General features: G+C 35.0%; 1 pseudogene; it reads right to left on the bottom strand.

Moving 5' to 3' along the window:
* Positions 1 to 7,049: 7,049 nt before the first annotated feature.
* LOC128208453 (protein pellino-like) lies at positions 7,050 to 18,737 on the bottom strand (annotated as a pseudogene).
* Positions 18,738 to 19,564: the final 827 nt, after the last annotated feature.

Raw genomic sequence — 19,564 nt, forward strand, 5'->3', positions numbered from 1 at the left:
TCCCTACCATATGCTACAAAATACTACAACTCAAAACCCTTTTGATTGAAACAATACATAACACACATTTTGCACTTTGTTTGGTTAACATAGATAGCTTAGGAATTTTGTGCAGTAACAACTTCATGAAGGTCTGTACCTTTGAGGAGTGAGGATTTTTCACAATGTGTTTTCTGAAGGGCTTCACTCCATTTGCCTTGGGCCTCCTGTGCAGCACATACTTGCTTCTTCTTCTAACCCTTGTTACCATGTGGCAACTGTCCATTATACCTGTAACAGTTTGTTTATTTTTAAACTACAAACACAAGTACAATCAACAAAAGCTCCACAAGTGATGGATGCCGACACTCATCTCTAATTGTCAATCAATAAAAGGCAAAACTGAAAACAAAATAAAGCCAGTGAGATATCTCGTGCTTAAATGGTTAACCAGTTTTGCCCTTTTATTGCCCTGCAACACGTAAAAGCAAAGTATCACAACATCCAGAGATATCGGCCCTTCAGCACATATAATCATATTGTCAACAAAATCAGAGATATCAGCCCTGCAACATATACAAGCATATTGTTCACATCAACAGCCACATATATAGGCCTTGCCACACATATATGCATATTGTCAACCCTGACAGCCATATATAAAAGCCTTGCAAAAAATATTTGAATATTTTTAACAACATACAACAGCCACACAACCCTTTACCCAGTAAGCAAACTGTCCATAACAACAAGCTAGAGATATTTGCTTGTAAAAACATTCTTTGACAATCAGACATGAAACTTGAAAGCTAAAAAAGGCACATAAACATTAATGGTGTGGTTCTGGTTGCCCAACGAATGTTATTATCAAGTCCCAACCATAAATATTTTTTGGAGAAATTGGTAAATCTGCATTTAAATTGCTAGAACAAATACAAAATGTAATAAAAACACAATGAAATATTTTTCTAAATCTTCTCCTTACCTACCTTGCCTGCTTTTTGTCAGCATGTGACATATTAATACCAGAACGTCATTTTTGGGCCTCAAGCAATGTTTTAAACATTTACATTTAAATTAATCCAATCTATGCCCATGTTGTTTTTGTCTATTGGCCCTGTGCAAATAAAACTTTAACTTGAGTTGATTTGACTTAAAGTGACTGAACCTACCCGAGAATGACAAGTTCACCGAACACAACTGGCGGTTGAGCAGATAAGGACATGGGGGAAGCTGAAGCCTGCAGATGGTTGTCTGTAGCCTGCAGCTGGTTGTCTTGTAGCCTGTAGCACACAGATGGCCCACTGTGCAGCTCAGGGTGAAGTCTAAAAATACAAAAAAGTGCTTAAAGTGGATTATTAAGTAACAAAAACCCACCGCAGAGCAAGGAAACAGTTTTCAATAATTAACACTTCAGGCTGTGTTGTGAGAACTATATGTAAGCTGATTTGTTGCGTGTTGTGTGTATGTTAACACAATCCCATGAGAGGTCTTGATAAAATGTTTTTACATATTCATACATGTACCAAGTTTGGTGACATACAAAATGTATTTTTAAGGCTGCACTCTCACAGATTGACCAGTTTAACAACTTTTTAACTTACATATAAAAATCTGTGGTCTGATTTTTTGTCAGCAGTCTTATATACATGGTTTCCATGAATTTTTGCAAAATTTGGCTCGCTCCAAGACAAAAAATGAAAAAGTTGTCAAAACGTTCAATCTGTGTAAGTGCAGCTTTAACCAAAAGTTTCAACTGTTTTTCTATTTGTTACAGTGACTTTGACCCTAGGGCCTTAAACACAATCCCATGAAAGGTCTCTATAAACTCTTCATACATACCAAGTTTGTTTCGAATTATTACAATCCAAACTAAGGATATTCAGTTGCAACAATTTTTTATTTTGTGTAACAGTGACCTTGACCCTCAGAGCCCCAATGCAATCCCATGAAAAGTCTTTATATAAACTCTTCCTATACACCAAGTATGGACAAAATATGTCAACCCAAACTAAAGAAATTAAGTTTCAAAGATTTTTCCATATTAAATAAGTAGTATAGACCTTGACCCTAAGGGGCCAAAATTCAAGGGCACTAAGGTTTTCTAATAACCAGGTTTCACTTAGTTGAAAGTTCTTATTGCTCCAGCTGGGAACATCTTGTTGCCCTTTTCCAGCACCTCTACTGCTGCCATTTTACTACCCCCTGCTGTGCCCTTTCGTTTGTCAGTCATTTTTCAGAAATAAATATAAAAATATACATGGTTGGACACTAAATAAAATACGCTAGGGTATTCATAAAGTATTGAAAGTAGTTTCAACACATATACTATCAGAAATGAACACTGACCTTTGTAAGTGCCAAATTAAGGCTCATTCAATGCGTATCAGAAGTGTCCTTTCTGACCTAGCATCATGCCCTTTTCAAATCCTGGCTGGAGCACTGACATAATATGCTTTAACCCAGAGTTTTCCATCGGAACAACTGGCCGAAATAGCGTAAAACATCAACATTTTTGTCTGAATCAAAACAGAGCTACTAGAAGTTTTCAAGTCTCTTGAAAGGTTAATTCCCTTGCCAGTCTGTTTTCTCATATTCTCAAGCTAAAGGGACATCTCTAACTGCAAACTGTGAAATGACCTGTTAATCTATAGATTCTTGACGAACTTACTATAGTCACAAAATGAAGTCAGCCATATTTTTGGTTTAGTGTGTGCTTAGTGTTACTAATTAAAATATAATTTTTACATGCATGGTCAAGAAATGTAGCTAATGAATAAGTGAAATTATGCTATTTATTTATTTATTCATATTTGCTTTTATCAGCCAGGAATTGTCCCCACGGAAATAGTAACCAGACTTTGGAGTTAGGTGTCCTTTCTGAAAACCCGGTGTCCTCAGGATCCCGGAGCGAATTACGGACACTACGGACCATGGACATTACGGACCAGACTATACGGACCAGATTTAGGGACACTACGGACCAGATTTAGGGACATTACGGACCATGTTCGGAATCTTACGGACCATGATTTAAACATATTTTTTTTAAATTATTCACTCATTAGTTTTTAATTTGTTAATAAATACTTGAATATGAGTGCCCAGTATACGTTATATCTTCCATATAACTGTGAAAAATCCCGTGAAGTTCGAATAGATCAATGGTTCAATATAAAATCTTGTGAAATTCCAAAAGGTGTTAAAGACCTATGTATTTATAACAATTATTTGAAAAATAATGACAAAATTTGAAAGATTGGCAGTAAAATCAGTTAAAAGCAACGAGAAATATTTTCCAAAAGAGTTTATTTCCCAAAATAAATCGAGCAAATATTTCCCAAAAGAGTTTATTTCCCAAAATAAATCGAGCAGAAATATTTCCCAAAACAGTTTATTTCCCAAAAAAATCGAGCACATATAAGAACATATCAGTGTTTGTTGCAATTCTTGCAAACTGATGTTTAAAAACTGGCAATTTCTGTTGCCTTTATTAGTGTTTATTAGTTATAATTGTACCCGTAATTACGGCGGTATATTACAAAGAACAAACATTATACTGACAACCTTTAATTGGCATCATAAATGTGTGAAAACCCATTGTGACTGCGCACTTTCACTGAACCTTTCAATTAAAACAGATGAAACGGAAACAAACAAATATGACAATCAAATTTATTTCAGAAAGCAATCGATCACATATGAAAACATTAATATTCACATTAACAATTATAAGATAAACACATATTTCGTTCGTTATTATTCACATTATTATAATATTTTATTAGTTTTTCAGTTACATTAAAGATAATTGTCATACTGAGCAATTATATTAAAGTATTTATTAACAAATTTAAGACCGATGAGTGAATAAATAAAAAAAAAATGTTTAAAACATTATAATCATGGTCCGTAAGTTTTTAAGATGGTCCGTAATGTCCCTAAATCTGGTCGGTAATGTCTGGTCCGTAATGTCCATGGTCCGTAGTGTCCGTGACCCCCCGGAGCCTAGTTTATGTCGTATATTGCGTCCACTTACAACTATTTGAACTAGGGTGATGTAAATCAGTAATAAAATTGAAACACACTTAAGATAATAATTTGAGTATTTTCAGACATGAGGAAAAATCCTTAATTCTATAAATAGTTCATACTGCTGATAAAAGATCTCATCTAGCAAGGACAATAAACCACCATCTGTGTTTTGGTGAGCTGTCAACAAAAAACAAATTGTAAACAAAGAAGAATGTAAAGACAAAACGAACAAACCGATCTTTCTTTGTATCAGGCATTGATCGCTTCAATATTTAAACATCAAGACTGCATGTCCTTGTGTTTCACATGGGATAATCCGAGTCACAAACGATTATATTACAAGAGAAGCAGCAATATTATCAGGATTTCAATATTTACAGCTGTGTGGTAGGTGGCGCTTTAGACGCTTGTATTATCCAAGCGTTTATCTACGGCTTTACGATCTTTTACTATTTGCCGTACACCATACCGTACACTTCGACAGTAGTATAATTACATTAACGAAAAAGTGAATTTGTTTATAATCATATCTATAACATGATTGAGAGTGTTAATGTTTGAACATGTGCATGTTTACATTGAATGCAGGTTTAATAATAAACATATATACCAATCAATTTCAGAATAAATAAAACAAAGATAGTCCAGGAGTATTGCCATGAGTCGTGATATTAAACTTTGAGTCCAAAACTCCTCTACTGTCAAGTGCGTATTACCAGTAATGGCTGCATTATTATCGCTTACCGTGACCCCGTCGCATCCCAAGTGTGACTTAATTAATAAAAAATTTGAAGCAAAGGGGAATTTTACCCTCACCATTTGATGGATATTTGCCAAAGAGATATTGTGTACCCAAAATGCCACAAACCTGCGATGAATTACGTCTGGAATGGTCCCACATCTCAGACTTTGGTTATGGTTTCATTTCTCCAATATTTACTATAGTTGTAATTTAGAAAATTCAAGTTGATATTACATGCATCTTATAATAATTATCACTTGTATTGTATATTTTAAAGAATGAGTAAGACACGTGGCCAGTTCATTGACAAGAATATTTCTATAATGTAGTATATCATATGTCATACACATAAAATATGGACTGTCTATCCGATGCACGGCCCGTTTGCATTATTACTCAAAATCGAAATGCTTTGAAGACCTGAGAGAGTGAGTTGAAAATTGTTTTCCTCTACATACTTTTTAAATGTTAAATCAATAATTTTCATGTACATATGTAAAAGAGAGTTACTCCGCTTACATGAATGGTGTATTATTTTATCATCATAATTAAATAATTAATAATATCACAATTCAAATGTATATATATATAATAATAATAATATAAAAATAAAATCCATTTTTTTCGGGTGCATGTGCGGGATAATAATTATTGACATTTTAACTAGACACCGACAGTAAATATATAACATTTGTTATTGCCTCTAGTCCAGTATTTAACTTTTTATCAGGGGATCGAATCTATCTTTTCAAGTTTTTCTATTTTTTAAGTAAATGGCGAAGATAAAAAGCTGTTTTTCCTACCTATGGACATGGACCAAAGCGTTATAAAACAACACAGTCACCTTGCATAACATATAAACTGCCATCTTTGACTTTAACAGTACTATGGGTGTGTTATATATATCGAGTATTTTATGGTTTAGATTTGTAGAATTGTTAAATTATTATGTCTCTATAATTTTGACATTTATTCCGATATATTATTTTTTTACTCATCGGGGCGCAAAATAATTTGGTTACGTTTGTGGTTACATCGTTATGGTGACTTGGATTTAAGGCGCACAATAAAAGTTTATGCACATATATATATATATTTCATTATTAATTTAATTCATTTTCATATTAAACTCATTAAATAATGAGTATGATTTAGAAACAGATAAAAAAAGATTAGCCTTTATAAAGCAATTTTTTTATTATTAGCCGCGTGGCCTCATATTCCCCGGTTAAAAAATCGCGAAAATATCGCTAATATTTGTTTATCAGTACCAACACTTTTGAAAAAGACCCCAACAACAGGGTTGACCTACTGACTCCAGAATAAAACTGGTCATTTTGTAGGTCAAGGAATCAACCAGTTATGTTTTATATAGGATGCTAAAGAAACTCGTGCGGTCAGGACGGTCGCTGGATGATAGGAACACAGTTATAAAGGTCCTGCTTGTACTGCTACAATATGAGAAGCGAGTTATGGGACCCGTTCTAAAGGGATTTTAGTCGTAACTTAAATAATCCTTCATCTGTATAAACGTCACAACCGGCAACACTTTTTGTATGTATCTAATGATCTAGTTTCCTTCCATGTAACATTTGTCGGAAATATCAAATGGCAAAATCACTCGTGAGCAACAAACGTCGGATCACATAACTCGTACATAGAAGATAACCGTTAGTTTTAGTGTACGAAGGCTATTTATTTCAGGTTTGCTTGTGGTTTAATAAAACATCGTTGGGTTTAACCCTGTTTATATATATATTTGACTAGGAGAAACGGACCTAAAAATAGATAATAAATAATAAATAATAATAGATTTATAGCAAATTTAAATGTTTCATCTCATTATGTTACAACGACTGTGAATGTACGTATTAACACATGTATAGAGAATTAGGACGTTAATCCATCGTTGGTATCACGTTATATTAGAATAATACAATATTGGTATAAAGTTGCTGGTACTGACAAAAAAGTTATACTTAAAGAAATATATGATATGTTAATGTTTGGAAATGGAAAACGCAAATGAGTTCTCATGACAACTTATTTATTTATTTGTATTCAACACATTAGTCAATATTACAACGTATTAATGTTTCTTTATAACTAGCCGTGTGTATGGTCCAGAATGCATTCTATAAACTAGTAAACAATAATGTATTGCAGCATGATTGCGCCTGCTTTATTCTTTCTTGATATAGATAAAACTTTAATTATATATCATCTAAAAGTGTGGGAGGTGGTTTTTCGCCAATGTTGTTACTTTGTAAAAGAAATTCGAAAAAAGAGTATGTTAATCATAAAAACGATTTTCTGTGTACTCAGATTTAAGACTGTTTGTAATCAGGGCTCCAGGACTTATTATTCCCAAAATAAACAAGCTGAAAAGTTCACCAACAGTGAGACATAGTGGACATGTCCGATTGTCATCATTATTGTCCCCCTGGCCCCACTGGTGTTGACCATGCACGTGTCCGCATTTTGTGTACACGAAAGGCTTCTTGTCGTTGATCCCCAGGGTCCCTTTACGGGGCAGGACCAGGGTCATCAACCCAACGGGGCATTGTGGTCGCCCTGCGTTGATGTCATCCACCAAGCTCTCAAACTCATGTTCACTCTGAAAGGGAGAGTTCATATTATAACAAGAGTTTTAAAAGCAAATGCTAACCTTTGTCTTTTTTCTCAGTGAAGCCAGAGTTATGGAACTTGCTTTACATGTGCATATTGTCACTGATGTGTCATAACTTCAGTGCTCCAGCCAGGATTTAAAAAGGGCAGGGTAAACTTTCATGTGAATATGATTATTATCTTAAAGGATTTTATGTTATGACCAATGTTAGAATTATGCAAGACAAATTTGTTACTGACAACATCAACACTATTGCACTAGTAGTCTACCATAAATAATAAACAGACATGATTAAAAGTTAGAATGGTCCCTGCAGATTGCTCTGGATTTACCACACCCACTCCTTACTGTGTATAACAGTGGAGAAAACTTTAAACTACATATATGGTAAATATGCACTGAGTATTTTATTGTGAAACAGAGAAAACACTTTTTTGTGTGCAGCTATAATGATAACATGTATATCTTATTAGTTCGTTAGAATGTCATTCTTAAGCTTGCAGTGGTCAGACACAGATGATTTCCTAGTGGTTGGTTTGTTGAGAATGTTTGTTTAAAAATCCCAATGTTATAAAATAGTTTCTAATACATACAGGGGAGGCTGTCAGACCAGCTGCCGACCTCCACAGCAGTGTAGCCCCACACAGGTCAATGAGGGTGCCATCCTGTAGAATGTTGTTCTCTTCCACTATCTGTATCATATGAGGCAATTATTACATAATACTGGTATATCAGGGAATGTGTGGACATTCACAACAAGGTAGTCACACACAGGACATTGATGGTGCCATTCTTTACAAAATGTTTTCTTTGCCTAACTGTAACACATTGAGGTTAAGATTATATCAAATTACATCATACTTTTCAGCTTTTAAACTCAAGCTACTGGGAAGAACCATTTTCCTTTGATAGTCACAGCAACCTTAACCTCAATTCCTTCAATTCCAATCGCTATCTCGAGGTAATCTTCACAATAACCTTCAGTATAAAAAAATTCAAGGGATTGAATTTGAAAGCTACAGGTATACACACCTGGTTACTCTTGTGTGGGGTTGAGCGTGACTCCCGGAGTGCATACACTGTGCCACCAACGGAGACCTCCCGCCACACACCCCAGACGTGGAATGTGAGAAATGGCCAGGGGGCTGCATGAGAAACACCCCATTGGTTGTCAGACCGTCAATCTCTTCACCTGAATACCACTTCACAGCCTTCTCCTGTTTGTGGTACAAAATACACAAAATGTTCACCTTGATTCATCAGGTCACCTTTCACTGTAGTACAGCTATCACTGCTGTCATGTAAATCACCTGATAATGATGATTAAAATCATGTGTTGTTCAAACATGTATAAGTCACCTTTTTAAAATTGAAAAAAACATATGAGAATATTTCATTGTTATATTCAATTATTTTAATATATATAATTACAGCAGCTAAAATTCAGTTTTTGTTCATGCACACTGGTGTTCACTGCATAAGAATTTGTTCATTTTTATTAGATTCTGTTTAACTTGATTGCCAAAGCAGCTAGAAGCTGAAATGAACCCCTAGCAAGTCTATTTCCTGGATAGTATTAAAGTTAGAAAGAAAAAGCAGTACTGATGTCCTTTCTGAGAGGCCAATAGAACTTTCCCCCCAGTAGGGCTCAAACCCACTACTTCTTTTGTGAGGGAAAGACATCTATACCACTAGACCACTATCACCTCTAGATATGTTTATTTTCAAAAAGATTTTCCAATTAAATCTAGCAAAAGAATTTTTATAAATAACAAAAGAGCATCAGTATCATTTTCCCTCCATTATTTTTTGCAACAGGGATAAAAAAATCCCAAAGTAATCTTAACTAATGTAAATAATGTGTTATATTTATTGACAAGGAAATAACTATGTTTTCAAAAGCAAATAACCTCTAATAGCAACTACATGTAAAATGTATACCCCAAGAAAAATATTCCTCGCTGAGTCAAAACCAGCAGCGTATATTCTAGCAGTAAATGGAGGGTTACGCTCGACCAATATTCGACAGGCAAAACGTGATATGGTGGACTGAGATACACTCTCACATTCTCGTCGCAGGTTCCCGGGAACAGTATCCATGACAACAAAGTCTATCTGATCCTCAGAAGACCTGCCAATCTGAAATGGAGTAATTGTTCCTTGAAATGGAAGTGGTTTCATAAGTAATAAACATTTAATTAAATATAAATGAATTTTTGTTACTTATCATTTGATAATGTTATGAAATGCATGAAAACAATGCACATAAAACATCAATCTGCAGACAATTGTTTAAAACTGAATCAGTTATCCTGAGATTATCTTTTGAATAGTTTACACAAAACAGCAATTTGATTGGTCAACAGTGAAAATTGGATAAGGCCTAAAAAACAAAAACATTTGGTTTGGGTTACCCGACCCTACCTACGAAATAGGCGACAACCCTACTGTTTTTATAGTCTATTGGTAAAAATAAAAATAAGTGTGTTTTTCAATATGTAGTTTTTAACCTTCCAAGCTTCATACAGAAGATAACTTTAACATTATTCTCCAATGATGACAATATTAACATTCTTACATAAAGCCTTATAAAATAATAAAAAATATCTTTTTAGAAAGCCTACATGTACCTACCCTACCAGCTTTTGAAAAGGATGTTAACCTAACCAAATCAATTTTTTTAGCCTAATTTGCTAACTTTAAACCAAACCAAAGAATTAGGTTGCCGGTTTTATACAATTGGCTGCTGCAGAAGTATAATGATGATCATTTTATCAAAATATTGTCTTATTGGGCCAAAATATATCAGACTTTTTCTATTGAAACAAACTTTAATGAATCATACATTTAATAATCTTGCACACATGCTCTCTGAACTCTTACATTGTTTAAATGAATGACTGCAAGATATGATATCAACTTTCATTAAATATCTATATCATTACTTGATATTCATTGAATGACAGTTACGTGTACATTGTCATGTGTAATCATTATATACTTGTAATATCAATTTCCTAACATTCACAATAGAAAGACTACATACTGTACTTAGATCATCATGGTAGTTAAAGCATCTATCGACTGTCACATGAAACCCCGAGGCAGCGACAATCACAATATCAAACAAGGTACAAATAACCCATGATTACCGGTCCTCAAGGTAATTGTACCGCTACTATTGTGTTGTATATTATGTAGGTATTTATTACAATAAGTTAATGGATGTATATTTCAGGTTAATGGCCTGTGAATGTTTTTGAAACAACTCAATAGTGTATATTACCTCAAATTGAAGTACCCATACTCAAAAGACCTTTTCACTTATATTGAAAAACAGTCACTTGTCTGTAAGTTAATATTATTCTTTAAGATAGATTGTGACAAAATCAAATAGCCTATATATTTGAACTGGAGTTAATTTATTTCATGAATTGTCCAGTACTCTATAAAATTGGGTAAGACATGGTTAGTTCTTGCTGTAGGCAATTACTTTTTTTATTGAATTGGTATAGTTTTTTTCTTTAATTGCTTCAAATCCTACATAAGTGCCTTCCTCTTAGTTTTTGTTTCTCTCATGTCTTCATTCTAAGAAAAGTTATTTATTTCCAATCGGTGGGTTTGAATCCCGCTGCAGGCACTTTGGATATCTTAAACCTGTTTATTTGTTATTTTCTAGAATATCATTATTTCTTTAAAAAAATGTTTCTTATCTTCTTCCTTTATATAAATAAACGTATACGTCTAGAACAGGTTTTCTGAACAGTGTACATTGTAAATTAAACAAAAAAAATTAGGGACCTTGTTCCCTTCACCCCCTTCCCCCAATCTAATGCTCACAACTAACCCCTGAAACAGACTTGTTTTATTGATCCTCCTTGAATTCATTAATGACAACCACAAGTGATTTTGCTTGGTACTGCATAGTTGGAATTCTTTGACAAAACCGCTCCTAAGATTCTTAATGAAATGCTCCCCTGTTTTTTACAGCATGGTGGAGACAGAGTACTGTTGGAAACACCCTCTGCATACACCTGCCCCTACCAGCTATACCCCACCCCACTACCTACCTTGAACTTATCTGTGTTGGCAGCCTTTAATTCCACAATGACAGCCCAGTTCTTGGACAGCTTTTATAACAGTGCTAGAGGACCTTGCCCCCACCACTCCCCTTTCATACCCTCTCCTTCCACTTACCTGAAACATGTCAGTGTCGGGATCTTCCTTGTACTCTACAATGACAGCCTGGTTCCTGGACAGAGTGTAGGAGACAGAATGCTGGTGGCTGTCCTGCACAGCCTGTATAATACGAAATGGTTGCTTTTAAGATAAAGGGTTGATCATATTTGAATGCATGAAATATACTTCTGTTAAAAAGATTAGCAAATATTTGTTACTTTGTATACCATTGACTTAAATGACTTGGTGCTATTCCATGCCACTATCCATAATGCAATGCCAAAACAATCAATGACCTCAAAACCTCTTGCTGCTCATACAAAATTATTTTTTAATTACTATGTATATAATAAACCCTTGGAATGTTAATATTACTGTGTCACATTACAAAACATTTGAACATATTGCAACACCTTGCCATAAGTAGTGTGCTGATACATTGCAAACCTTGCAATAAGTAGTGTGCATATATGCATTGCAACACCTTGCAATAAGTAGTGAGCATATGAATTGCAACATGCAAAAGGTAGTGTGCATATGCACTGCAACACCTTGAGCATAAGTAGAGTGCAGACTCATGCAACAACTTGAAATTAGTAGTGTGTGGACCCATTGCAACAGCTTGGAATAAGTAGCATATGGATACATTGCAACACCTTGCAATAAGTAGTGTGCGAATGCATTGCAACACCTTGCAATAAGTAGCATTAGGTTGCATTGCAACACCTTGCAATAAGTAGCGTGTGGATGCATTGCAACACCTTGCAATAAAAAGTGTGTGGATGAATTGCAACACCATGCAATAAGAAGCATTAGGATGCATTGCAACACTTGCAATAAGTAGCATTAGGATGCATTGCAACACCTTGCAATAAAAAAGTGTGTGGATGAATTGCAACACCATGCAATAGAAGCATTAGGATGCATTGCAACACCTTGCAATAAGAAGCATGAGGATGCATTGCAACACCTTGCAATAAGTAGTGTGCAAATGCATTGCAACACCTTGCAATAAGTAGCATTAGGATGCATTGCAACACCTTGCAATAAGTAGCATTATGATGCATTACAACACATTGCAATAAGTAGTGTGGGGATACATTGCAACACCTTGCAATAAGTAGTGTGGGGATACATTGCAACACCTTGCAATAAGTAGCATTAAAAGCATTGCAACACCTTGCAATAAGTAACATGAGGATGCATTGCAACACCTTGCAATAAGTAGCTTAAGGATAAATTGCAACACCTTGCAATAAGTAGTGTGTGGATGCATTGCAACACCTTGCAATAAGTAGCTTGTGGATGCATTGCACCAGCTTGGAATAAGTAGCGTAAGGATAAATTGCAACACCTTGCAATAAGTAGTGCAGGGATACATTGTAAAACGAGTAGTGGGGGATGCATTGCAACACCTTGCAATAAGTAGTATGAGGATGCATTGCAATGCCTTGCAATAAGTAGCATGAGGATGCATTGCAACACCTTGCAATAAGTAGCATGAGGATGCATTGCAATGCCTTGCAATAAGTAGCATGAGGATGCATTGCAACACCTTGCAATAAGTAGCATGAGGATGCATTGCAATGCCTTGCAATAAGTAGCATGAGGATGCATTGCAACACCTTGCAATAAGTAGCATGAGGATGCATTGCAATGCCTTGCAATAAGTAGCATGTTGATGCATTGCAACACCTTGCAATATAGCATGAGGATACATTTGAACATCTGCAATAAGTAGTGTGGGGATGCACTGCAACACCTTGCAAAAAGTAGCATGAGGATACATTGCAACAGCTTGAATAAGTAGCGTAATGATAAATTGCAACACCTTGCAATAAGTAGTGTGTGGATGCATTGCAACACCTTGCAATAAGTAGTGCCCGGATGCATTGCAACACCTTGCAATAAGTAGTGCTCGGATGCATTGCAATATCTTGCAATAAGCAGTGTGGGGATGCATTGAAACAGCTTGCAATAAGAAGTGTGGGGATGCATTGCAACACCTTGCAATAAGTAGCATGAGGATGCATTGCAACACCTTGCAATAAGTAGTGTGTGGATACATTGCAGCACCTTGCAATAAGTAGCATGGGGATGCATTGCAACACCTTGCAATAAGTAGCATGAGGATGCATTGCAACACCTTGCAATAAGTAGCATGAGGATGCATTGCAACACCAATAAGTAGCATGAGGATGCATTGCAACACCTTGCAATAGGTAGTGTGCGGATACATTGCAACACCTTGCAATAAGTAGTGTACGGATGTATTGCAACACTTTTGCAATAAGTAGTGTGCAGATACATTGCAACACTTTTGCAATAGGTAGTGTGCTGATACATTACAACACTTTGCAATAAGTATTGTGTGGTTAAATCACAACACCTTGCAATTAATAGTGTGGGGATACATTGCATTATCGTGCAAGTGGATAGTTACAACACCTTGCAATAAGTAGTATGTGGATAGATTTAACACCTTGTAATAAAAAGTGTGTGGATAAATTGCAACGATATTTCAATATTCTACAGTTGCAATAGTATTGCAAAGTTACAAAATATGACATAAATTTGCCTCCATGTATTCATTGTTAATTAAGTTCTCTGACTTATTGACAATCAAATGCAGATAGGTGTTTAACATTTTTATGAACATTTAATTTGATTGATCATAAAATTAATAGCTTGACCAATTATTATGTCGATGATCCGATCGATTGTGATTTTAGACAGATTTTAATCCCTACCATATGCTACAAAATACTAACAACTCAAAACCCTTTTGATTGAAACAATACATAACACACATTTTGCACTTGTTTGGTTAACATAGATAGCTTAGGAATTTTGTGCAGTAACAACTTCATGAAGGTCTGTACCTTTGAGGAGTGAGGATTTTTCACAATGTGTTTTCTGAAGGGCTTCACTCCATTTGCCTTGGGCCTCCTGTGCAGCACATACTTGCTTCTTCTTCTACCCTTGTTACCATGTGGCAACTGTCCATTATACCTGTAACAGTTTGTTTATTTTTAAACTACAAACACAAGTACAATCAACAAAAGCTCCACAAGTGATGGATGCCGACACTCATCTCTAATTGTCAATCAATAAAAAGGCAAAACTGGAAAACAAAATAAAGCCAGTGAGATATCTCGTGCTTAAATGGTTAACCAGTTTTGCCCTTTTATTGCCCTGCAACACGTAAAAGCAAAGTATCAACAACATCCAGAGATATCGGCCCTTCAGCACATATAATCATATTGTCAACAAAATCAAGAGATATCAGCCCTGCAACATATACAAGCATATTGTTCACATCAACAGCCACATATATAGGCCTTGCCACACATATATGCATATTGTCAACCCTGACAGCCATATATAAAAGCCTTGCAAAAAATATTTGAATATTTTTAACAACATACAACAGCCACACAACCCATTTACCCAGTAAGCAAACTGTCCATAACAACAGCTAGAGATATTTGCCTTGTAAAAACATTCTTTGACAATCAGACATGAAACTTGAAAGCTAAAAAAGGCACATAAACATTAATGGTGTGGTTCTGGTTGCCCAACGAATGTTATTATCAAGTCCCAACCATAAATATTTTTTGGAGAAATTGGTAAATCTGCATTTAAATTGCTAGAACAAATACAAAATGTAATAAAAACACAATGAAATATTTTTCTAAATCTTCTCCTTACCTACCTTGCCTGCTTTTTGTCAGCATGTGACATATTAATACCAGAACGTCATTTTTTGGGCCTCAAGCAATGTTTTAAACATTTACATTTAAATTAATCCAATCTATGCCCATGTTGTTTTTGTCTATTGGCCCTGTGCAAATAAAACTTTAACTTGAGTTGATTTGACTTAAAGTGACTGAACCTACCCGAGAATGACAAGTTCACCGAACACAACTGGCGGTTGAGCAGATAAGGACATGGGGGAAGCTGAAGCCTGCAGATGGTTGTCTGTAGCCTGCAGCTGGTTGTCTGTAGCCTGTAGCACAGATGGCCCACTGTGCAGCTCAGGGTGAAGTCTAAAAATACAAAAAAGTGCTTAAAGTGGATTATTAAGTAACAAAAACCCACCGCAGAGCAAGGAAACAAGGTTTTCAATAATTAACACTTCAGGCTGTGTTGTGAGAACTATATGTAAGCTGATTTGTTGCGTGTTGTGTGTATGTTAACACAATCCCATGAGAGGTCTTGATAAAATGTTTTTACATATTCATACATGTACCAAGTTTGGTGACAATACAAATGTATGTTAAGGCTGCACTCTCACAGATTGACCAGTTTAACAACTTTTTAACTTACATATAAAAATCTGTGGTCTGATTTTTTGTCAGCAGTCTTATATACATGGTTTCCATGAATTTTTGCAAAATTTGGCTCGCTCCAAGACAAAAAATGAAAAAGTTGTCAAAACGTTCAATCTGTGTAAGTGCAGCTTTAACCAAAAGTTTCAACTGTTTTTCTATTTGTTACAGTGACTTTGACCCTAGGGGCCTTAAACACAATCCCATGAAAGGTCTCTATAAACTCTTCATACATACCAAGTTTGTTCGAATTATTACAATCCAAACTAAGGATATTCAGTTGCAACAATTTTTTATTTTGTGTAACAGTGACCTTGACCCTCAGAGCCCCAATGCAATCCCATGAAAAGTCTTTATATAAACTCTTCCTATACACCAAGTATGGACAAAATATGTCAACCCAAACTAAAGAAATTAAGTTTCAAAGATTTTTCCATATTAAATAAGTAGTATAGACCTTGACCCTAAGGGGCCAAAATTCAAGGGCACTAAGGTTTCTAATAACCAGGTTTCACTTAGTTGAAAGTTCTTATTGCTCCAGCTGGGACATCTTGTTGCCCTTTTCCAGCACCTCTACTGCTGCCATTTTACTACCCCCTGCTGTGCCCTTTCGTTTGTCAGTCATTTTTCAGAAATAAATATAAAAATATACATGGTTGGACACTAAATAAAAATAACAGCTAGGGTATTCATAAAGTATTGAAAGTAGTTTCAACACATATACTATCAGAAATGAACACTGACCCTTGTAAGTGCCAAATTAAGGCTCATTCAATGCGTATCAGAAGTGTCCTTTCTGACCTAGCATCATGCCCTTTTCAAATCCTGGCTGGAGCACTGACATAATATGCTTTAACCCAGAGTTTCCATCGGAACAACTGGCCGAAATAGCGTAAAACATCAACATTTTTGTCTGAATCAAAACAGAGCTACTAGAAGTTTTCAAGTCTCTTGAAAGGTTAATTCCCTTGCCAGTCTGTTTCTCATATTCTCAAGCTAAAGGGACATCTCTAACTGCAAACTGTGAAATGACCTGTTAATCTATAGATTCTTGACGTAACTTACTATAGTCACAAAATGAAGTCAGCCATATTTTTGGTTTAGTGTGTGCTTAGTGTTACTAATTAAAATATAATTTTTACATGCATGGTCAAGAAATGTAGCTAATGAATAAGTGAAATTATGCTATTTATTTATTTATTCATAATTTGCTTTTATCAGCCAGGAATTGTCCCCACGGAATAGTAACCAGACTTTGGAGTTCAGGTGTCCTTTCTGAAAACCCGGTGTCCTCAGGATCCCGGAGCGAATTACGGACACTACGGACCATGGACATTACGGACCAGACATTACGGACCAGATTTAGGGACACTACGGACCAGATTTAGGGACATTACGGACCATGTTCGGAATCTTACGGACCATGATTTAAACATATTTTTTTAAATTATTCACTCATTAGTTTTTAATTTGTTAATAAATACTTGAATATGAGTGCCCAGTATGACGTTATATCTTCCATATAACTGTGAAAAATCCCGTGAAGTTCGAATAGATCAATGGTTCAATATAAAATCTTGTGAAATTCCAAAAGGTGTTAAAGACCTATGTATTTATAACAATTATTTGAAAAATAATGAACAAAATTTGAAAGATTGGCAGTAAAATCAGTTAAAAGCAACAGAAGAAATATTTTCCAAAAGAGTTTATTTCCCAAAATAAATCGAGCAGAAATATTTCCCAAAAGAGTTTATTTCCCAAAATAAATCGAGCAGAAATATTTCCCAAAACAGTTTATTTCCCAAAAAAAATCGAGCACATATAAGAACATATCAGTGTTTGTTGCAATTCTTGCAAACTGATGTTTAAAACTGGCAATTTCTGTTGCCTTTATTAGTGTTTATTAGTTATAATTGTACCCGTAATTATCGGCGGTATATTACAAAAGAAACAAACATTATACTGACAACCTTTAATTGGCAATCATAAATGTGTGAAAACCCATTGTGACTGCGCACTTTCACTGAACCTTTCAATTAAAACAGATGAAACGGAAAACAAACAAATATGACAATCAAAAGTTTATTTCAGAAAGCAATCGATCACATATGAAAACATTAATATTCACATTAACAATTATAAGATAAACACATATTTCGTTCGTTATTATTCACATTATTATAATATTTTATTAGTTTTTCAGTTACATTAAAGATAATTGTCATACTGAGCAATTATATTAAAGTATTTATTAACAAATTTAAGACCGATGAGTGAATAAATAAAAAAAAAAATGTTTAAAAACATTATAAATCATGGTCCGTAAGTTTTTGAAGATGGTCCGTAATGTCCCTAAATCTGGTCGGTAATGTCTGGTCCGTAATGTCCATGGTCCGTAGTGTCCGTGACCCCCCGGAGCCTAGTTTATGTCGTATATTGCGTCCACTTACAACTATTTGAACTAGGGTGATGTAAATCAGTAATAAAATTGAAACACACTTAAAGATAATAATTTGAGTATTTTCAGACATGAGGAAAAATCCTTAATTCTATAAATAGTTCATACTGCTGATAAAAGATCTCATCTAGCAAGGACAAATAAACCACCATGCTGTGTTTTGGTGAGCTGTCAACAAAAAACAAATTGTAAACAAAGAAGAAATGTAAAGACAAAACGAACAAACCGATCTTTCTTTGTATCAGGCATTGATCGCTTCAATATTTAAACATCAAGACTGCATGTCCTTGTGTTTCACATGGGATAATCCGAGTCACAAACGATTATATTACAAGAGAAAGCAGCAATATTATCAGGATTTCAATATTTACAGCTGTGTGGTAGGTGGCGCTTTAGACGCTTGTATTATCCAAGCGTTTATCTACGGCTTTACGATCTTTTACTATTTGCCGTACACCATACCGTACACTTCGACAGTAGTATAATTACATTAACGAAAAAGTGAATTTGTTTATAATCATATCTATAACATGATTGAGAGTGTTAAATGTTTGAACATGTGCATGTTTACATTGAATGCAGGATTTAATAATAAACATATATAACAATCAATTTCAGAATAAATAAAACAAAGATAGTCCAGGAGTATTGCCATGAGTCGTGATATTAAACTTTGAGTCCAAAACTCCTCTACTGGTCAAGTGCGTATTACCAGTAATGGCTGCATTATTATCGCTTACCGTGACCCCGTCGCATCCCAAAGTGTGACTTAATTAAAAAAAATTTGAAGCAAAGGGGGAATTTTACCCTCACCATTTGATGGGATATTTGCCAAAGGAGATATTGTGTACCCAAAATGCCACAAACCTGCGATGAATTACGTCTGGAATGGTCCCACATCTCAGACTATTGGTTATGGTTTCATTTCTCCAATATTTACTATAGTTGTAATTTAGAAAATTCAAGTTGATATTACATGCATCTTATAATAATTATCACTTGTATTGTATATTTTAAAGAATGAGTAAGACACGTGGCCAGTTCATTGACAAGAATATTTCTATAATGTAGTATATCATATGTCATACACATAAAAATATGGACTGTCTATCCGATGCACGGCCCGGTTTGCATTATTACTCAAAATCGAAATGCTTTGAAGACCTGAGAGAGTGAGTTGAAAATTGTTTTCCTCTACATACTTTTTAAAT

This window comes from Mya arenaria, chromosome 11 (genome assembly GCF_026914265.1).
Source record: "Mya arenaria isolate MELC-2E11 chromosome 11, ASM2691426v1".
NCBI lineage: Eukaryota > Metazoa > Mollusca > Bivalvia > Myida > Myidae > Mya > Mya arenaria.